Genomic DNA, 22,734 nt, shown 5'->3' with positions numbered 1-22,734 from the left:
AGTTCTTCAAGGACCGCAACTTTCCCCCACAGTGATCGAGAACGCCCTTGACCGCGTCTCCCGTATTTCCCGCAACACATCCCTCACACCCCGCCCCCGCCACAACCGCCCAAAGAGGATTCCCCTCGTTCTCACACACCACCCCACCAACCTCCGGATACAACGCATCATCCTCCGACACTTCTGCCATCTACAATCCGACCCCACCACCCAAGACATTTTTCCATCCCCACCCCTGTCTGCCTTCCGGAGACACCACTCTCTCCGTGACTCCCTTGTTCGCTCCACACTGCCCTCCAACCCCACCACACCCGGCACCTTCCCCTGCAACCGCAGGAAATGCTACACTTGCCCCCACACCTCCTCCCTCACCCCTATCCCAGGCCCCAAGATGACATTCCACATTAAGCAGAGGTTCACCTGCACATCTGCCAATGTGGTGTACTGCATCCACTGTACCCGGTGTGGCTTCCTCTACATTGGGGAAACCAAGCGGAGGCTTGGGGACCGCTTTGCAGAACACCTCCGCTCAGTTCGCAACAAACAACTGCACCTCCCAGTCGCAAACCATTTCCACTCCCCCTCCCATTCTTCAGATGACATGTCCATCATGGGCCTCCTGCAGTGCCACAATGATGCCAGCCACCCAAAGGTTGCAGGAACAGCAACTCATATTCCTCCTGGGAACCCTGCAGCCTAATGGTATCAATGTGGACTTCACCATTTTCAAAATCTCCCCTTCCCCCACCGCATCCCAAAACCAGCCCAGTTCGTCCCCTCCCCCCACTGCACCACACAACCAGCCCAGCTCTTCCCCTCCACCCACTGCATCCCAAAACCAGTCCAACCTGTCTCTGTCTCCCTAACCTGTTCTTCCTCTCACCCATCCCTTCCTCCCACCCCAAGCCGCACCCCCATCTACCTCCGAACCTCATCCCACCTCCTTGACCTGTCCGTCTTCCCTGGACTGACCTCTCCCCTCCCTACCTCCCAACCAAAACTCTCTCCACCTATCTTCTTTTCTCTCCATCTTCGGTCCGCCTCCCCCTCTCTCCCTATTTATTCCAGAACCCTCACTCCATCCCCGTCTCTGATGAAGGGTCTAGGCCCGAAACGTCAGCTTTTGTGCTCCTCAGATGCTGCTGGGCCTGCTGTGTTCATCCAGCCTCACATTTTATTATCTTGGATTCTCCAGCATCTGCAGTTCCCATCATCTCTGACATCAGCTTCCCTGCGTCTCTGATGCTGCTTGTCCTGCTGTGTTCATCCAAATCAACACCTTGTTACCCCCCATTCTCCTTTGTTTGTGTTTTCTTGCTCTTCCTCCCTCCCTCTGATTCTCACCCCCTCTCTCACCTCTGCTGGCTCTAATTTCACTCCCTTGTCATGTTCCCTTATTTCCATCTTTCTGTCCCTTCTCTCTCTCTCTCCGCCCACAAACTCACTCTGGCTTTATTCACAGAGAGTACAAGAGGAAAGGAAACCAAAGCACGCAGCGCCTTCGGCTGAGAGAGAAATGAAGAACTGCCGGAGATTTTCCAAACCCTGACACAGGGGTTGCCTCTCTCTCTCTCTCTCTCGACAGTCTCTGTGACTGCCCCATCAAACCCCACACCCATTCCCGTCCCATGGTGTCTCTCCACAAACCCACCTCCGGTTGGAAATGCAAACACAAGTTGCTGGAAATGCTCAGCATCTGTGAAGAAAAAGTCCCGAGGTAGCGTTTTGGGAGCGATGACCCTTTCCCTCAGAGCTCCGGCTAGAAATGCTCCAGCCTCTGAGACAGGGTCCCCTTGAGGTCAGAGAGCTGCGGCTCCATCTCGGCTGTTCGCTTGGCATCAGGAGCTCCCCTCAGCCCCAGGAAGGGGTATGATCACCCCCTAACCTTATACTGACAGTGGTTGTGTCCTTCCCTCATCCCCGGGAGCCCCTCCTGCCTTCTCACCTTGTCGCCGGGGTGCTATTTGACGACGGAGGGCTGTGCGATAAAGATCCTACTTCCCACAGCGGCAGGGGGAGGGGGCATCCCTTCGCTCCTAAAACACCCCCTCCCATCCAATCTTGTGGCAATGGCTGTTCGGCTGCAGAAAGCGGCGCTGCCCGTGACCCCAAACCTCCCTACAACACCCCTCTCCTAATCCGACCCTTTTGCAGTAGCTGTCGGCCACTCAGTCACTGGGCTGTACAATAGTGACTCTCCCCATGTCCACTCACTTCCAGGACGGCTATCCTCCAACCCCGACCCCATCCCATCCGCCTCCTTCCCTTTACCATGTCGTACGAGAGCTGCAGGCTGGTCGGCTACGGAAACCAGCGCAAGGCTGGATAATAGACACCCTCCCAATGTCCCCAGCCTTCACCTCACCCGGGGAGGGGAATTCTCACCCCCAAAACATCCATTCCCAACACCTCGCTTTGGGATAGGAGCGGCGCACGATGTGAAACAGGGACCGTGCACATGTCCCCAATCCTCCCTTCACCCCAAACCACCACCCCCAGCTAACCTTGCAGGAGGACATAGTTGTAGGCTGCTCAGCTACGGAAGGCGTCGCGGACCCGTGGCCGGATGCTCGGGGAGCGCGGGCTCGGTGCCAGGCAGCTGTGCCCAGGCGCTGGGTGAAGAGGCCTTCTCCCACCTTGGATCCCCGCTCCCGACGCAGGGCCGAGCCACTGAGCAGCGAGCGCTCCAGCAGCCCGGATGCCTGCTCCCAGCCCGGTGGTCATGCTGGAGGCCGCTGGAGAACATGAGGTTGTAGGGGTCCGGGAGCGTGGTGCGATGATCCCCGCTGCCGAACAGCTGGGTCCTCAGAACCCTCCTGGGAAAAGGGATCCAGACAGCGGACTCGTCGCCGAGGGAGAGCGGGGGAAAGGCGTGAGTAGGAACAGGAGAGGAAGGGGATTTACTGAGAGGGAGAAAGAGACAGACTCTGTGTGTGTGTGTGTGTGTCTGTGTGTGTGTGTGAGAGAGAGAGAGAGGGGATCAGAAATGCAGTGTGATTGCGGATGGGTTGGGTTTAAATAGAGATTTTTAAACTTCGTTCAAAAAAACTCACAATGCTCCCTGCTGAGCGGGTGGAGAGGCTCGGATAGAGAGGAAGAGAGACACAGCGGGGGCGGGGGAGAGGGGACAGAGAAAGGTTCACAGGGAGAGACGGAGAGACAGGGGAGAGAGAACGGCAGAAGCACACACAGAGGGAGCCAGATACAAGACGAGAGATAGAGAGGGGCGCACACAGAGACCAAAGAGACAGAGTGAGAGAGGAGAGAGGAGAGAGACAGAAGTGCACAGCGAGGTGGCAGAGACAAGACGACACAGAGAGACAGAGACATAGAGTGAGGCACACACAGAGAGATGGAGAGACAGAGATTGTGTGTGTGGCGGGGGGTGGGTTTGGAGAAAATGGGAGAGAGAGAGACAGAGTCGTCGAGTTGTACAGCAGGGAAACAGACCCTTCAGTCCAACTCCTCCAGGCCGACCAGACACCGTAACTGACTTGTTCTGTTTGCCAGCCTGGAGCCCATATCCCTCCAGCCCCTTCCTATTCATGTGTCCCTGCAGGTGACTTCTCATTACTGTGAGTATAACAGCCTCTGTCACTCCTCTGGCAGTTCATGCCACACACAAACTACACTCGGGAGAACACGTTGGCGCTAAATCCCCCTCCCATCCTCTGAGAAAAGGAACCGGAAATGACATCACCAACCCAAGGAAACCGGAACACTTAAAGAGAAGGCGGGACCTAACTCCAGCGCTTCCCCGGATGCTCCCTGAAGATTTTACCCGGAATGGGGCCGAAACGTCTGCAAACTAACCTTCCAGCTCAGTGAGCAATCTTACATCCAGAACCTCAACCCTGAGCTACAAATCTTCTCAAAACTCGATAATGCTTTGCCACTTGATTAACAGGTGCATCCTTTTTTTAAAAAAAACTAAACTTTTTTTGCTGGATGTATGACTGACTGACCAGTGTTTATTGTCCTTCCTTAACTGAGCCTTGGGAGCTCTGCAGACCAATGCTATCAACGTGGATTTCACAAGCTCCAAAATCTCCCCTCCCACCACTGCATCCCAAAACCAGCCCAGCTCGTCCCCTAATCTGTTCTTCCTCTGACCGATCCCCTCCTCCCAGCTCAAGCCAAACCCCCATTCCCGACCTCCAAACCTCTTCCCGCCCCCTTGACCTGTCCGTCCTCCCCAGACTGACCTAACCCCTCCCTACCTCCACACCCACACTCACCTCTACTGGCTTCATGTCCGCCCCTTTAACTTAAGACCAGAAGACATCGGAGTGGAAGTAGGGCCATTCGGCCCATCAAGTCCACTCAACCATTTAAATCATGGCTCAGGGGCATTTCAACTCCACTTCCCTGAACTCTCCCCGTTGCCCTTGATTCCTCGTGAGATCAAGAATTAGTCGATCTCTGCCTCGAAGGCATCCAACGTCCTGGCCCCGACTGCACTCCGGGGCAATGATTTCCACAAGCCCGCCACTCTCTGGCTTTACAATTGTCATCTCATTTCCGTTTCAAATTTACCCCCTCTAATTTTAAGGCTGTGCCCACGGGTCCTAGTCTCCCGGCCTCACGGAAACAACTTCCTAGCGTCCACCACTTCCGAGGCAGACATTATGTTGTAAGTTTCTATTAGATCTCCCCTCAACCTTCTAAACTCTGATGAGTACAATCCCAGGATCCTTAGCCGTTCATCATATGTCAAACCTACCACTCCAGGGATCATCCGTGTGAATCTCCGCTGGACACGCTCCAGGGCTAGTATGTCCTTTCTGAGCTGTGGGGCTCAAAATTGGACATGGTATTCTAAATGGGGCCTAACTAGAGCTTTATAAAGCCTCAGAAGCACATCGCTGCTTTTATATTCCAACCCTCTTGCGATAAAGGACAACATTACATTCGCTTTCTTAATTACGGACTCTACCTGCAAGTTAACCTTTAGAGAATCCTGGACCAACACTTCTAGATTCCTTTGTACTTGAGCTTTACGAATTTTCTCACCATTTAGAAAATAGTCCATGCCCGTATTCTTTTTACCAAAGTGCAAAACCCCACATTGAATTTCATCAGCCATTTCCTGGACCACTCTCCTAAACTGTCTAACTCTTTCTGCCACTTCTCCACCTCCTCAGTACCACCTGCCTGTCCACCTATCTTCGTATCATCGGAAAACTTCGCCAGAATGACCCCGGTCCCTTCATCCAGATCATCAATACGTAAGGTGTACAGCTGCGGCCCCGACACCGAAACCTGCGACACCAATCGTCACCGGTTGCCATGCCGAAAAACAGCCTTTTATCCCAACTCTCTGCCTTCTATCAGACAGCCAATCCTCAATCCAAGCCAGTAGCTCATCTCGAACACCATGGGCCCTCACCTTGCTCAGCAGCCTCCCGTGAGACACTTACGTAAGGCCTTTTGGAAGTCTAGATAGATAACATCCACTGGGTTTCCCTGGGCTAACATACTTGTTACCTCTTCAAAGAATTCTAACAGGTTTGGCAGGCATGACCTCCCCTTACTACATCCATGCTGACTTGTTCTAATCTGACCCTGCACTTCCAGGAATTTCAAAATCTCATCCTTGACAATGATTCAAGAATTTTATTAACTACCGAAGTCAGGTAAATCGGCCTGTAATTTTCCATCTTTTGCCTTGATTCTTTCTTAAACAAGGGGGTTACAACATCAATTTTCCAATCATCTGGGACTTACCCTGACTCCAGGGACTTTTGAAAGATCACATCCAAAGCCTCTGCTATTTCCTCAGCCACCTTCCTCAGAACTCTAGGATGTAGCCCTTCGGGGCCAGGAGATTTAGCAATTTTTAGACCTTTTAGCTTTTCTAGCACTTTCTCTTTTGTAATGCCTACCGTACTCAACTTTGCCCCCTGACTCTCCCTAAGTGTTGGCATACTACTCATGTCTTCCACTGTGAAGACTGACGCAAAGTACTTATTAAGTCCTTCAGCTACTTCCTTATCTCCCATCACTAGCCTTCCAGCATCAATTTGGAGCGGCCCAGTGTCTACTTTTGCCTCATGTTTGTTTCTTATGTATTGGAAGAAGCTTTCACTGTGATTTCTAATATGACTAGCTAGCCTACCTTCATATTTGATCCTCTCCTTCCTTATTGCTCGTCTGTCTCCTCTGCACCCATCTTCCCCTCTGTCCATCTTCAATCTGCCTTCCCCCTCTCCCTGTTTATTTCAGAACTGTCTCCTCCTCCCTCTTTTCTGATGAAGGGTCTCTGCCCGAAATGTCAGCTTTTGTGTTCCTGAGATGCTGCTTGGCCTGCTGTGTTCATCCAGCTCCACACTTTGTTATCTTGGATTCTCCAGCATCTGCAGTTCCCATTTTCTTTTTATTTTGGGGGCAGCTGCTGTCAATACCCACCCAAACAAAAGCTTCATTTGTCATTTTCAAAATTGGTGATAGCCCACAATCTGCTGAGTGAACAAAAAAAGTACCCATTTGCCTGTGACTCTCAGATGGATTTCTTTCCGATTTATTTATTCTTTAATGAGACATAGCTGTTGCTGATTGTCCAGCATGAACTGACTTCTTGAACAGCTTCATGTTGCTGTACAGAGACCCACAATGCTGTTCCAAAAGAGATTACGAAGATTGACTCAGTAACAACCATTCATTTCCAAATAAGTTTGTGAGTAGCTTGGAGGTGATTTTTACTGGGGTTAGTGCTACCATGTCTGATGTCCTTGCCCTTGAAGATGAGTTTTCTTAGTCTGGAAAGGTGTGTGTCAGAATAGTGGGTAAAAAATGTGGCAGTGCATCTTGTCCAGGGACACATTATTGTCTCTTGGAGTTGGCTGTGGAGAGAATGGATACGGTGCCAATCAAGGGGCTGCTTTGGCCTAGACTCAAGATTGTTTTCAGTGTTGTTGGATCTGCACCGTCATTGACACACTTCTGACTTGAGAATTGGAGGAGGGCTGCAGGCTTCGGAGTGTCAGCAGTTTCTACATCAAATCGCAGAGTCGTCTTGCTTTGTCTCTGAGTCTGTGGCCCCGAGTGATATCTAAAACCAGGTCATCTCTCTTGTGAGCTTGTTATTCTAAACTGGACATTGCGCTTTCTTGACTCAGAGAGTAGTAAGGGAATGGAATGCTTTGCTTGCAACGGTAGTAGATTCGCCAACTTTCGGTACGTTTAAGTCGTCATTGGATGAGCACATGGACGTACATGGAATAGTGTAGGTTAGATGGGCTTCAGATCGGCATGACAGGTCGGCACAACATCGAGGGCCGAACGGCCTGTACTGTGCTGTAATGCTCTATGTTCTAATGGTCTCTTCATTATTGAAAAGAGGTGATTGCATTTGAGCATGTGTGGAGGACATTCATCAGGATGTTCTGAGGGAGTGAAGCATTTTAACTCGATGGAGAAACTGGATAAGTTTGAGATAACAGGAACTGTCAATGCTGGAGTCTGAGATAACACAGCGTGGAGCTGGAGGAACACTGCAGGCCAGGCAGCATCACTGTTTTATCTGGATAAGGTTGGCTTGTTTTCTTCCGAATAGGGAAGGTTGAAGAAGGTCCTGAAAAAATGGTCTGCATTCTGATGGGTCTCGGCGAGGGAAGCAGAACGACCATTCATGGGGTAGGAGGTCGGGGGGACGGGGGGGAAGAGATACATACATTTAAGCTAAAAGGCTCAGAAGGAATTTCAGGAAAGAAAAGACACCCAGAAGGTGCTGGGGGTTTGGAATTCATTGTCTGGGACTTTAGTTGAGGTGGTGGATAATCTTTTCACATTAAAGAAAAAGGGTTGGTACAGCACTTAAAATGAAATAACACTCAAGGCAACGGGCCTATTGCTAAAACATGAGCCGAATGTGAACTTAGTGTGGCTTCAGTGGTTACAGACACAATGGAATGAAGTGCTTGTTCAATTCACACAGATGATCCCTGGAATGGTAGGCTTAACCTACGATGAATGGCTAAGGATCCTGGGATTGGACTCACTACAGTTTAGAAAGTTGAGGAGAGAACTGATAAAAACTTACAAGATAATGTATGGTTTAGAAGAGGTGGACGCTAGGAGGTTGTTTCCGTTAGCAGGGGAGACGAGGACCCGTGGGCACAGCCTTAAAATTCGAGGGGTTCAATTTAAAACTGAAATCAGATGACATTTCTTCAGGCAGAAAGTGGTGGGCTTGTGGAATTCATTGCCGCAGAGTGCAGTGCAGGCCGGGATGTTGGACGCCTTCAAGGCAGAGATTGACAAATTCTTGATCTCAAAAGGAATCAAGGGCTACGCGGAGAGTGCAGGGAAGTGGTGTAAAAATGCCCATCAGCCATGATTTAAATGGTGGAGTGGACTTGATGGGGCGAATGGCCTTACCTCCACTCCTATGTCTCATGGCCTTATGGTCTAATTCTGGAGAATTCTCTTATTCTATGATTCTGGAGCAGGGGACAGTGAGTGGACAGCACAGGACAGTTCACCTAACTTCTCCTTTACCAATCTTCTATCTGCCTCCCCACTTCTCCCTATTTTTTTCAGAATCCCCTTCTCCTCCCCCATTTTTGAAGAAGGGTCTCGACCCGAAACGTCAGCTTTCTTGCTTCTCTGATGCTGCTCGGCCCGCTGTGTTCATCCAGTTCTACACCTTGTTCTCTCAGATTCTCCAGCATTGGCAAGTTCCTACGATCTCTTGAGGAAGCTGACTTGTTTTTGCACCCAACCTGTGGTGAGAATGTGGAACGCACCGACTGTGTGGGTGGTAGAGGCAGAAAGCATGATAACATTTAACAAGTCTTTGATTGGGCATTTGCAATGCCAAGGCATACAAGGCTCTGGGTCGAGAGCTGGGAAATGTGATGAGAATAGTTTGGGACTTGCATCTTGTGAGGGCACATACAATTTGCTGAAGGGTCTGTTCCATTGCCATAGCACTCTATTACGCTGTCCCTCAATGATCCTATGACAAGTAAGTGAAGGTTTCCAGAAACAGGTAGTTTTCAAGGACAATGCCAAAAGGAAAACTGATGCACAGGCAAAGTGCATGTAAGAATTTAACCAAGGATTAACACCATTGAAGAACTGGTATTTGTGCCAATGCACCAAACCTGCAGATGAAAATGCAGTGTCCAGTTTGATTGCAAACAGCAACAACCACCAGTTAGTAACATGATCAATGGAAATATCTGAATGCCTGTTGTTGTGATCTCAAGCATTTACCTGCGTCGAGTGAAATCCACCACCATAGTTCTGTTGCATCGTTAGCCACCTCGCAATCGGTGTTGCATAGTCAATATCATTCCTTGACAACGCTTGAAGCAAGGCATAAGCAGTGGTTTCCACAGTCATCGCAGAAGCCTGTGCTGCTTCAAGTGGATACGGCTTCTCGTCCTCCAACAATGGAGGCTTTCCAGGAACCAACATCAGAATCTGTCATTTGTTAAAGGGATTAGCTGAGAATAAAGTTTACATCATATAGATTTTTGTTTGCATTTCACCAACACAACAATGGTTTTGCTGGTCAAGATCCAGCATTATCTCACCACTGATGTCTATAACATTCTCCATACTTCCCGCTCAGTGATGGGTCCTTTTGTTTGGGAAAAATAGGCACCTTCGAATGCAAATGAATCAAGATGAGCTTTAGTTTCTCATCAGGCTACATGGCAGTTATTACAAGATGTTATGAACAAAAGGTGAAGGAGCAGATGAAACCATTCACCAGTCTGGATGATCTTCTTGCCCTCATCCTGAGGAGGCATCACAGATCTTAACTTACACGCAATTCAAATTATTTCATGCAATGACAAGACTGAATGTTCCGGATACTGCAAATGCCATGGCACCTGGCAGCATCCCACAAATTGTACTGGAACAATGTGCCCCAAGGTCACCACACCAACAGTAAATGTTTTCCAGTACATGTTTAAACACTTGCAACACTCACATTTCAGAGAAAGATGACCTATCACGCAATCGGCAGACAAATTGTCCTGACCAATTATGACCTCAATGTATTCTCAATCATCAGCAAAGTAATGCAACATCTGGATGACAGTGCTGTCAAACAGTTGCACACTAAGGCTCAGTTTACTTTTCGTCATGCCCACACTTCTCGTAACCTCATTCAGGATTTACCACAAATATGATCAGAGATCCTGAGCTTGAAAAGGAAGGAAACTGCAATCTGTCATTTCCACCAAGGCAACTTCTGATTGAATGTGGTGTTCAGCAGAGGAATAGAAAATTGAGTCAGTGGCATTCACTGGATACCTGCACTGGTTGAAGTCATGTCTTCATTTGAACCAAAGTGGAGACATGAACGTTCATTGAATATTGTCCAGGTGTCCAGCAGAATTCATGACTTTTCCAACAGTGAAGTCAACGATGAGAAAATACAGTGAGGCTTGGACAACGATCAGGCTTGGCCTGAGAAAGGATAAGTAACATTTGCACCATACAAGTGCGAAGCAGCAATCAGCTCCAACAAGACAGAATATGACCATATCACAAAATTCCATGTCCTTACCCTCACATCATCCTTACATTTTTTTTAAATGTGCAAGTGTTATCCAAGCCATGCAGGGCAATGGGCCAGGTGTTGGAAATGAGGTAAGAACAATTCAGTGCTTGTCTTTGACTCTCACAGAATCCGTGAGCTTAAGAATTTAATTCTCCTGTACTGTCGCCCACTGAGGTGCTTGGCTATCCACTTAATCAAGGTTAACACTGATCTAAAACTAAACTGGAACGGTTATATAATCAGCAGCAGCCAGGTCCGTGGTACAAACCGCCCTGCTGTGGGACAGGGTCAGGCAAATCCAAGTGAGTGATCGTGGTTGGAGACTCATTCGTTGGGGGCATAGTTTCTGTAGCCACATTTGAGATACCAGGGCTGTGTGTTGCTTCCCTGGTACCAAGGTCAAGGACATCTCTGAGTGGTTGCAAGAAATTCTTAAGGGGGAGGGTGAGCAGCCAGAGGCCATTGTGCACATTGGTACCAATGACGTAGGTAGAAAGAGGGATGGGGATGAGATCCTGCGGACTGTGTACGAGGAGTTAGCAAAGAGGCTGAAAGGCAGGACCGAGAGGGTAATAATTTATGGGTTGCCACGAGTGCCACATGTTCGTGAGTTAAGTCAGAGAAAGATAGGTGAGATGAATGCATTGGTGAAGGAGCTGGTACTGGGGGCAGGCTTTCAGGTTCATGGATAATTGCGACCGCTTCTTGGGCAAGGGGTGACCTGTGTAAGAGGGATGGGTTGCACCTAAACTGAACGGGAACAAATACCCTCTCAGGGAGGTTTGCTCGTGCTACTTGGGAGGATTTAAAGACTGGCAGGCAGCTGGGAACCAGAGCAGCAGGTCAGCAAGTAGATGAATTGATGGCAGGTACATGCTAGGACCAATAAATCAGAAAAGAATGGCAGTCGGAGACAGGTACATGAACATGATGGCACGAACAAGCTGAAGTATGTTTATTTCACTGCCAGGAGTATTACAGGTAAGGCAGATGAGCTTAGAGCCTGGATCAGTACATGGGACTCTGATGTTGAGGTTATTACAGGGGGTTGGTTGAGACAGAGACAGGACTGGGTGCTCAATGTTCCAGGGTTTCATTGCTTTAGTCAAGATAGAGGGGAAGATAAAAGAAGGAGGTGCACTCCTAACCTGTGGCAAATGTTACATCTGTACTTAGAAAGGACATTCTGGAGGGCTTGCCCACTGAGGCAACAGAGGTAGCGTTCAAAAATAAGATAGACACAATCACTCTGATCAGATTAAACTAATAGCCTGCTCCCCTTTTGCCACTGACACACTGAGGAACAAATATGTAGGCAGCTTGTGAAATGATGCAATAAGTCAGAGTTGTCACAGTCAGTGAATTTAACCTCCCCGGTATTGACAGGGACTCCATTGCAACAATAGTTTAAATGAGGCTGAATTTGTTAAGTCTATCCAAGAGAGTTTCTTGACACAGTATGTGGATAGAAGATGGGCCATACTGGACTTTGTCCTGGTCAGGTAACTGGTGAGAAGGGTGGGAAAGCATTTTGGAAATAGTGATCACAACTCCTTAAATTTTAAGATTGCTATGAAGAAGTATAAGTCAGGACCTTGGGGGAGAGTAAATTGTATCAATTTTAGGTAGGAGCTGGGGAGTGTTAATTGGGAGGAGCTGTCACATTTGCCATATGGGAATTGTTTAAAGGCCTGCTTATGAGTTTAGGATCAGGAAGGAGGAAGGACAAGGATGGCAAGGTAAAAGACCCTTGGATAATTGGGGAGGTTGTGAAGTTAGTCAAAAGGGAAAAACAAAAATATGTCAGGTTTAGGAAGCTAAAATCGAACAGGGCTGACATAAAGAAAGCAGAAAAAGAAAGGCGATCAAATGACCTTGGCAAGGAGGGTTGAAGGAAATCCCAAGGCATTCTGTGCATACATCTAAAACAGGGGGATAAATAGCAAGAAGGTACGACCATTCAGGATAAAGGAGGGAACTTGTGTTTGGAAGCAGAGGATGTGGGCAAGATCCTAAATGAGTACCGTGCATCACTATTCACTCAGGCGAAGGGTGTGGAGGATAGTGGGATTTGTGTGGAGCATGCGAATATGACAACAGCATTTTGAAATCAAGAAAGAGCATTAAGGTGGATAAGTCCTCAGGACCCAATGGTATCTACTCAAGGTTTTTGAGCGAGGTGAGAGAGGAGATTGTCGGGGCATTCAGCAATATCTTTGTATCCTTGGTAGCCACTGGAGGGGTACTGGAGGATTAGCAAGTTGCTAAATGTTCTTCTTCTGTTCAAGAAGGGAAATAGGGTCAATCCAGGAAACTCTCGACGAGCGAGTTTCTCATCGTTCATTGGAAGCTATTGGAGAGAATTCTTGTATTTATCTGTATTTGGAACAGCATAGCCCAATTAGGGACAGTCAGCATGGCTTTGTGCAGGGCAGGTCATGTCTTACTAACTTGACTGAATTTTTTGAGGAGGTGACGAATGTGATCAATGAAGGTAAAGCAGTGGATATTGTTTTCATGGATTTTAGCAATACTTTCAACAAGATGCCTCATGATAGGATCATCCAGAAAATTAAGATGCACCGAGTCCATGGTGGCTTGGATGCTTGGATTCACAACTGGCTTGCCCAGAGAAGACAGAGGCAAGAGGTGGAATGGTGCTTTTCAGGCTGTAGATCCAGGACGATTGGTGTTCCGCAGGGATCTGTGCTGGGACCTCTGCTGTTTGTGGTCTATACAAAATGACTGAGGTGAAAATATAGATGGATGGGTTTGCAAGTTTGCAGACAATGGAATGATTGGGAGAATCGTGATGAGTGTAGACGTCATAAAAGGATACAGATCAGTTGCAGAAACGGCAAGTGGGTTTTAATCCATTAAATGTGAGATGCTCCACTTTGGGAAATCAACTATTACGGAAAAATATACAGTTAATGGCACCCCTCAGTGCAGACACCCTCAGTGCAGAATTGTGAAGGTGGGGATGCAGGTGCACTCAATCTGTTCATTGAGAACTGTCGACGTGATATCACCTCAATTTCCTTGTTCCCTGCACCAAACCCAACCTACGTCCTGCCCAACTGACTGCCCTCCATGCACTCATATCTCACCCTGACTTTGTTATGAAGCCTGCCGATAAGGTGGTGCTGTTGTGGTCTGGTGAGCTGAAGTCTACCTTGCAGAGGCTGAGCGCCAGCTCTCAGATACCTCCTCCGACTTCTCCTGGACCATGACCGCACCGGGCCATTGTATCTACTACAGTAACTGATCTTGGTCTATCCGGTGATCTTCCCCCTCTGTTTCCAAGCTGAAAGGCCACAGCTCCCCACAGGTTGCTCCTACGTCCCCCTAAAAATCCACAAATGAGACTGTCCTGGCAGACCCATTGTTTCAGCCTGTTCCTGCCCCACAGAACTCATCTCTTCTGACCTTGACTCAATCTTCTGTCCCCTGGTCCAAGCACTGCCCACGTACATCCAGAAATACTCTGACATTTTACGCAGTTTTAAAAACATCAGTTTGCCGGTTCCAGCTGCGTCCTCTTTACCATGAACGTGTAATTCCTTTACATATCCATTCCCCACCAGGAGGTTCTTAGGGCTGTCCTCTTCTTCTTGGAGCAAAGACCTGAACATTCCCCTCCCACCACCACCCTCCTCCACTTGGTCGCCCTCATCCTCACCCTCAACAACTTGTTGTTTAACTCCTCTCATTTGCTTCGGGTAAGAGGCGCAGCTCCGGGCACCTGCGTGGGCCCGAGTTAAACCTGTCTCTTCACGGGGTACGTGGGACATTCCCACCCACGACACTTTCTCCGATACATCAATGATATCATCCGGCTGCTTCTCTCTCTTGTCTGAAATGGGAAAACTTCATCAACTTCGCCTCCAATTTCCATCCTGCCCTCACTTTCACCTGCTCTACCTCTGATTCCACCCTTCCCTTCCTCAACATTTCTGCTTCCATTCCTGGGGGTAGGCTTCGCACTAATATCCATTACAAACTCTCTGACTCTCACAGCTACCTGGTCTATATATCCTCACACCCCACTTTCTGTAAAGACTCCAACCTCTTATCTCACTTCCTCCATCTCCATCGAACATGTTCTCATGAGGCCAACATCAACAAGGGAGCCTCCAAAATGTCCATCTTCTTCCTCAACTGAGGATTCTCCGGCTCCGTGGTCGACAGGGCCCTCAACTGTGTCCAACCCAGCACTTTTGCCCTCACCTTTTCTCTTCCCTCCCAAGATAGCAATCAGGTTCCACTTGACCTTACCTATCAACCCACATGCCCACATCCATACCAACCTCAGGCACCATTTCCACCACCACCAGCAGGATGCCGCCACCAGACACATGTGCCCCTCCCCTCCCTTATCCGCCTTAACCGGATCACCAGGAGGAAATGCAAGCAGACACGGGGAGAACGTGCAAACTTCGCACAGACAATTGCCCGAGGCTGCAGTGCGAACCACTGAGCCACCGTGCTGCCCAGAATCTTGGTGGTGTGGATGAGCAGCGAGATCTCGGTGTCCATGTGCGTAGATCCCTGAAAGTTGCCACGCAGATTGATAGGCTTGTTCAGAAGGCGTATGGCGTGTTAGGTTTTATTGGTACAGAGATTGAGTTTCGGAGCCATGAGGTCATGTTGCAGCTGTACAAAACACTGGTGTGGCCGCGCTTGGACTATTGCGTACAGTTCTGATCGCCACATTATCGGAAGGATTTGGAGGCGTTTTATTAGGATCTTGTCTGGTGTGGAAGGAAGGTCTTATGAGGAAAAGCTTCGGGACTTGAGGCTGTTTTTGTCAGAAGAAGGTGAAGAGGCAACTTAATAGAGACATACAAGATGATCAGAGGATTAGATAGGGTGGACAGCGATAGTCTTTTTCCTCGATGGTGATGGTGAGCACGAGTGGAGATAGGTTTAAATTGAGGGGAGACAGATATGGGACAGAAGTCAGAGGGAGGTTCTTTATTCAGAGAGTAGTATGGGTGCAGAATGCCCTGCCTGCAACAGGAGTAGATTGCCAAGTTTAAGGGCATTTAAATGAACATTGCTAAATATATGGATGGTAATGGAATAGTGTTGGTTAGATGGGCTTCAGGTTGGATTCACAGGTCGGCGCAACATCGAGGGCCGAAGGGGCTGTACTGCGCTGTAATGTTCTATGTTCTATGTCATAATACTTCAGTGAATTCTGGTTATCCTGCCGTAGGAAGAATGCTGTTAAACTATACTGAGTGCAAAAATAATTACAAAAGGTCATTGCCGGGACTGGAGGGTTTACGAGGAGTGGTGGATAGGCTCGGACTTTTTCCCTGGAGTATCGGAGACGAAGGGGTGACTTCCAGAGGTGTAAAAAATCATGATGGGCATTGATAAGGGGAATAACCAAGGTAGGGGAGTCCAAAGCTAGAAGGGAGTAGGTTCAAATGTGAAAGGGGAAAGATTTAAAAGTGACCCGACAGGCAACTTTTCCCACACAGAGGGTGGTGCGTGAATGCAATGAGCTGCCAACAGACGTGGTAGAGGCAGATAAAATTTCTGTATTTAAAAGACATTTGGACAGGTACACAATGAGGAAAGGTTTAGACGGATACCAAACGCAGGCAAATGGGACCGGTTAAGTTTGGGACACCTGATCAGTCCAGATGATTAGGAGTGAGGGTCCTGATTCTGTGCTGTATGACTCTATGAATCTATGACTGAAGAGCTAACTGGGTGTGTGGATGAGGGCAATGCATTTGATACAGTCTACTTGGGCTTCAGCAGAGCTTTTGACAAGATTCCCCATTTGAAGACTGTTAGAACAGGAAAGAGTCCATGGGATCCGAGGACACATGTGCACAGGAAATCATAAATCATGTAATTTGATTGAGTTTTTTAAAGTAGTAATGAAGAGCATTGATTAAGGCAGAAACATGGACATATATGGGTTTCAGTAAGGCGTTCAAGAAGGTTCCTCACAGTAGTCCAGTCGGGAAGTTAAAACACACGGAGCACTAGCCATAGAAGATAGAACATAGAACATTACAGCACAGTACAGGCCCTTCGGCCCTCGATCTTGTGCCGACCTGTCATGCCGATCTCAAGCCCATCTAACCTGCACTATTCCATGTACGTCCATATGCTTGTCCAATGACCACTTAAATGTACCTGAAGTTGGCGAATCTACTACCGTTGCAGGCAAAGCGTTCCATTCCCTTACTACTGTCTGAGTAAAGAAACTACCTCTGACATCTGTCCTGTATTTTTCACCCCTCAATTTAAAGCTTTGCCCCCTTGTGCTCGCCGTCACCATCCTCGGAAAAAGGCTCTCCCTATCCACCCTATCTCACCCTCTGATTATTTTATATGTTTCAATTAAGTCACCTCTCAACCTTCTTCTCTCTAATGAAGACAGCCTCATGTCCCTCAGCCATTCCTCCTAAGACCTTCCCTCCATACCAGGCAACATCCTCGTAAATCTCCTCTGCACCCTTTCCAAAGCTTCCACATCCTTCTTATAATGCGGTGACCAGAACTGTATACAATACTCCAAGTGCGGCCGCACCAGAGTTTTGTACAGCTTCACCATAACCTCTCGGTTCCGGAACTCGATCCCTCTATTAATCAAAGCTAAAACACTGTATGCCTTCTTAACAGCCCTGTCAACCTGGGTGGCAACTTTCAAGGATCTGTGTTCATGGACACCGAGATCTCTCTGCTCATCTATACTACTAAGAATCTTACCATTAGCCCTGTACTTTGCCTTCTGGTTACTCCTGCCGAAGTGCATCACCTCACACTTGTCTGCATTAAACTCCATTTGCCACCTCTCAGCCCAGCTCTGCAGCTTATCTATGTCTCTCTGCAACCAATCCTTTGTCACTACCCACAACTCCACCTATCTTAGTGTCGTCTGCAAATTTACTAACCCATCCTTCACTGCCCTCATCCAGGCCATTTATAAAAATGACAAACAGCAGTGGACCCAACACCGACCCTTGCGGTACCACCAGAAACTGGTCTCCAGGATGAACGTTTCCCATCAACTACCACCCTCTGTCTTCTTTCAGCAGGCCAATTTCTGATCCAAACTGCTATATCTCCCACAATTCCATTCCTCTGCATTTTGTACAATAGTCTGTTTTGGGGAACCTTATCGAACGCCTTGCTGAAATCCATATACTCCACATCAACCGGTTTACTCTCATCTACCTGTTTGGTCACCTTCTCAAAGAACTCAATAAGGTTTGTGAGGCACGACCTACCCTTCACAAAACTGTGCTGACTATCCCTAATCAATTTATTCTTTTCTAGATGATTATAAATCCTGTCCCTTAGAACCTTTTCCAACACTTCACCAACAACTGAGGTAAGGCTCACTGGCCGATAATTACCAGGTTTGTCTCTACTCCCCTTCTTGAACAGGAGAACCACAATTGCTATCCTCCAGTCATCTGGCACTATTCCTGCAGACAATGACGAGTTAAAGATCAATGCCAAAGGCTCGGCAATCTCCTCCCTGGATTCCCCGAGGATCCGAGGAGAAATCCCATCCGGCCCAGGGGTCATAGCTATCTTCACCCTCTGTAGGATTTCAAATACCTCTTCCTTGTGAACCTCAATCCCACCTCGTCCAGTCGCCTGTATCTCTGTATTCTCCTCGACAACATTGTCCTTTTCTAGAGTGAATACTGTTGAAAAATATTCATTTTGCGCTTCCCCTATCTCATCTGACTCCACACACAACTTCCCACTACTATCCTTGATTGGGCCTAATCTTACTTTTCTCATAAATACCGATAGAAAACCTTACGGTTTACCCTGATCCTATCCGCCAACAACTTCTCAAGTCTCCTCCTGGCTCTTCTGAGCTCTCTCTTTCGGTCTTTCCTGGCTACCTTGTAACCCTCAAGCACCCTAACTGAGCATTCACATCTTACAGTAACAGAAGCCTTCTGCTTCCTCTTGACCAGAGATTCCACTTCCTTCGTAAACCACGGCTCCCGCGCTCTGCAGCTTCCTCCCGGCCTGACAGGTACATACTTATCTAGGACACACAGGAACTTTTCCTTGAATAAGCTCTACATTTCTATTGTGCCCATCCCTTGCAGTTTCCTTCCCCATCCTATGCTCCCAAAATCTTGCCAAATCTCATCGTAATTGCCTTTCCCCCAGATATAACTCGTGCCCAGTGGTGTACACCTGTACCTTTCCATCACTGAAGTAAACATAACAGAATTGTGATCGCTGAGGTTGGCATTTTATTATCTCAGAATTGTGATCGCTATCACCAAGGTGATCACCTCCTTCCAAATCTAACACCTGGCCAGGCTCATGACCCTGTACCAAATCTGATGCGGTCAGTGCGCGCCAATTCCATTAGTCACTACATCCCACTTCCCTCAGTCACTGCATCCCACTTCCCACAGTCACTGCATCCCACTTCACTCAGTCACTGCACCCCAAGGCCCGTCAGGCACTGCATCCCTATTATCTCATTCACTCCTTCCCAGTACGTCAGTCACTGCATCCCATTTCACTCAGTCACTGCATCCCATTTCACTCAGTCACTGCCTCCCATTTCCCACGGTCACATCATCCCATTTCACTCAGTGACTGCATCCCATTTCACTCAGTCACTGCCTCCCATTTCAGTGAATCACACCCTCCCATTTCAGTGAGTCACACCCTCCCATTTCAGACAGTCACTGCATCCCATGTCGCCAGAGTCACTGCGTCCCATTACACTCAGTCTCTGCTTCCAATTTCCCTCAGTCACTGCGTCCCAGTTCACTCAGTCAGTGTTTCCCATTACACTCAGTCACTGCGTCCCATTTCCCTCAGTCACTGCAAACCATTTCTGACAGTCACTGCAACCCATTTCACACAGTCACGGCATCCCATTTCACTCAGTCAGTGGATCCCATTTCACTCAGTCACTGCATCACATTTCATGCAGTCACTGCATCCCATTTCACTCAGTCACTGCATCTCCTTTCCCATAGTCACTGCATCACATTAACTTCAGTCACTGCATCCCATTTCCCTCATTCACTGCATCCCATTTCACTCAGTCACTGCCTGCCATTTCACTCAGTCACTGCCTGCCATTTCACTCAGTCACTGCGTCTCATTTCCCTCAGTCACTGCATTTCATTTCCCTAGGTCACTGCATCCCCTTTCCATCAGTCATTGCATCCCTTTTCCATCAGTCACTGCATCTCATTTCACTCAGCCACTGCACCCCATTTCATTCAGTCACTACATCCCATTTCCCTCGGTGACTGCATCCCATTTCACTCAGTCACTGCCTCGCATTTCAGTCCGTCACTCCCTCCCATTCCAGTCAGTCACTCCCTCCCATTTCAGTCACTCCCTCTCATTTCAGTCAGTCACTGCCTCCCATTTCCCTCAGTCACTGCATCCCATTTCAGTCACTCCCTCCCAATTCAGTCAGTCAATGCATCCCATTACACTCAGCCACGGCATCCCTTTTCACTCAGCCACTGCAACCCTTTTCACTCAGCCACTGCATCCCTTTTCACTCAGCCACTGCATCCCTTTTCACTCAGCCACTGCATCCCATTAACCTCAGTCACTGCATCCCATTACCCTCAGTCACTGCATCCCATTTCCCTCAGTCACTGCATCCCATTTCACTCAGTCAGTGCATCCCATTTCACTCAGTCAGTGCATCCCATTTCCCTCAGTCACTGCATCCCATTCCCGTCAGTCACTGCATCCCAGTTCAATCAGACACTCTATTCCAGTTCCCTCAGTCACTGCATCCCATTACCCTCAGTCACTGCATCCCATTACCCTCAGTCACTGCATCCCAATCCCCTCAGCCAGTGCATCCCATTTCCCACAGTCCCTGCAGCCAATTTAACAGTCACTGCATCCCCGTTCACTCAGTCACTGGATCCCCGTTCACTCAGTCACTGCATCCCCGTTCACTCAGTCACTGCATCCCAGTTCACTCAGTCACTGCATCCCATTCCCCTCAGTCACTGCATCCCATTTCCCACAGTCCTTGCAGCCCATTTAACAGTCACTGCATCCCAGGTCACTCAGTTACTGCATCCCCGTTCACTCAGTCACTGCATCCCAGTTCACTCAGTCACTGCATCCCAGTTCACTCAGTCACTGCATCCAGGTTCACTCAGTCACTGCATCCCAATTCACTCAGTCACTGCATCCCATTCCCCTCAGTCAGTGCATCCCATTTCCCACAGTCCCTGCAGCCCATTTAACAGACAATGCAGCACATTCCAATCTGTCACTGCATCGCATTTCCCTCACTCACTGCATCCCATTTCACGGAGTCACTGCATCGAATTTCACTCAGTCACTGTATCCCTTTTACCTCAGTCACTGCTTCCTATTTCCCTCAGTCACTGCATCCCATATCCCACAGTCACTTCATCCCATTTCACACAGTCACAGCATCACATTTCACACAGTCACTTCATCCCACTTCACTCAGTCACTGCCTCCCACTTCACTCAGTCACTGCCTCCCACTTCACTCAGTCACTGCCTCCCACTTCACTCAGTCACTGCCTCCCAAATTCAGTCAGTCACTGCCTCCCAAATTCAGTCAGTCACTGCCTCCCAAATTCAGTCAGTCACTGCCTCCTATTTCACTCAGTCACTGCATCTCCTTTCCCTCAGTCACTGCATCCCATTTCCCTCAGTCAGTGCATCCCATTTCCCTCAGTCAGTGCATCCCATTTCACTCAGTCACTGCATCCCATTTCACTCAGTCACTGCATCCCATTTCACTCAGTCACTGCATCCCATTTCCATCAGTCACTGCATCCCATTTCACTCAGACACTGCATCCCATTTCACTCAGTCACTGCATCCCATTTCACTCAGTCACTGCATCCCATTTCCATCAGTCACTGCATCACATTACGCTCAGTCACAGCATGCCATCTCCCACAGTCCCTGCATCCCATTCCCCTCAGTCAGTGCATCCCATTTCCCATAGTCCCTGCAGCCCATTTAACAGTCAATGCATCGCATTCCAATCTGTCACTGCATCGCATTTCCCTCACTCACTGCAACCCATTTCACGGAGTCACTGCATCGAATTTCACTCAGTCACTGCATCCTTTTTACCTCAGTCAGTGCATCCCATTTCCCTCAGTCACTGCTTCCCATTTCCCTCCGTCACTGCATCCCATTTCCCTCAGTCACTGCTACCCATTTCCTTCAGACACTGCATCCCACTTCACACAGTCATTGCATCTCACTTCACTCATTCACTGCATCCCATTTCCCACAGTCAGTGCATCCCATTTCCCACAGTCACAGCATCCCATTTCACGCAGACACTGCATCCCATTTCCCGCAGTCACTGCATCCCGTTTCCCACAGTCACTGCATCCCATTTCTCTCAGTCACTACATCTCATTTCCAACAGTCATTGCATCCAATTTCACTCTCTCACTGCATTCAATTTCCATCTGTCACTGCATCCCATTTCACTCAGTCACGGCATCCCAATGCCCTCAGTCACGGCATCCCATTTCCCTCAGTCACGGCATGCCATTTCCCTCAGTCACGGCATCCCATTTCCCTCAGTCACGGCATCCCATTTCCCTCAGTCACTGCATCCCTTTTCCCACAGTCCCTGCAGCCCATTTAACAGACAATGCAGCACATTCCAATCTGTCACTGCATCGCATTTCCCTCACTCACTGCATCCCATTTCACGGAGTCACTGCATCGAATTTCACTCAGTCACTGTATCCCTTTTCCTCAGTCACTGCTTCCCATTTCCCTCAGTTACTGCATCCCATTTAACTCCGTCTCTGCATCCCATTTCCTTCAGACACTGCATCACACTTCACACAGTCATTGGAGCTCATTTCACTCAGTCACTGCATCCCATTTCCCACAGTCACTGCATCACATTTCACTCAGTCACTGCATCCCATATCCCACAGTCACTGCATCCCATTTCACGCAGTCACAGCATCACATTTCACACAGTCACTTCATGTCGTTTCCCACACTCACTGCATCCCATTTCCCACAGTCAGTGCATCCCATTTCCCGCAGTCACTGCATCCCATTTCACGCAGTCACTGCATCCCATTTCACGCAGTCACTGCATCCCATTTCACGCAGTCACTTCATCTCGTTTCCCACACTCACTGCATCCCATTTCCCAAAGTCACGGCATCCCATTTCCCTCAGTCACTGCAT

At 48.5% G+C, this 22,734-nt stretch overlaps 1 long non-coding RNA gene across 1 annotated transcript in view; it reads right to left on the bottom strand.

Moving 5' to 3' along the window:
• Positions 1-9,225: 9,225 nt before the first annotated feature.
• Positions 9,226-22,734, bottom strand: part of LOC132207728 (uncharacterized) — a 216,774-nt gene continuing 203,265 nt past the window's right edge. Inside the window, exon 8 of the long non-coding RNA XR_009443755.1 lies at positions 9,226-9,429. This is a non-coding gene — a long non-coding RNA (uncharacterized LOC132207728). The remainder of the gene's footprint in view (positions 9,430-22,734) is intronic.

The sequence above is a fragment of the Stegostoma tigrinum genome, unplaced genomic scaffold (genome assembly GCF_030684315.1).
Source record: "Stegostoma tigrinum isolate sSteTig4 unplaced genomic scaffold, sSteTig4.hap1 scaffold_136, whole genome shotgun sequence".
In the NCBI taxonomy this organism is placed as follows: Eukaryota; Metazoa; Chordata; class Chondrichthyes; order Orectolobiformes; family Stegostomatidae; genus Stegostoma; species Stegostoma tigrinum.
Note: the sequence above shows the minus strand (reverse complement) of the source record. Positions and strands in the feature narration are given on the sequence as shown.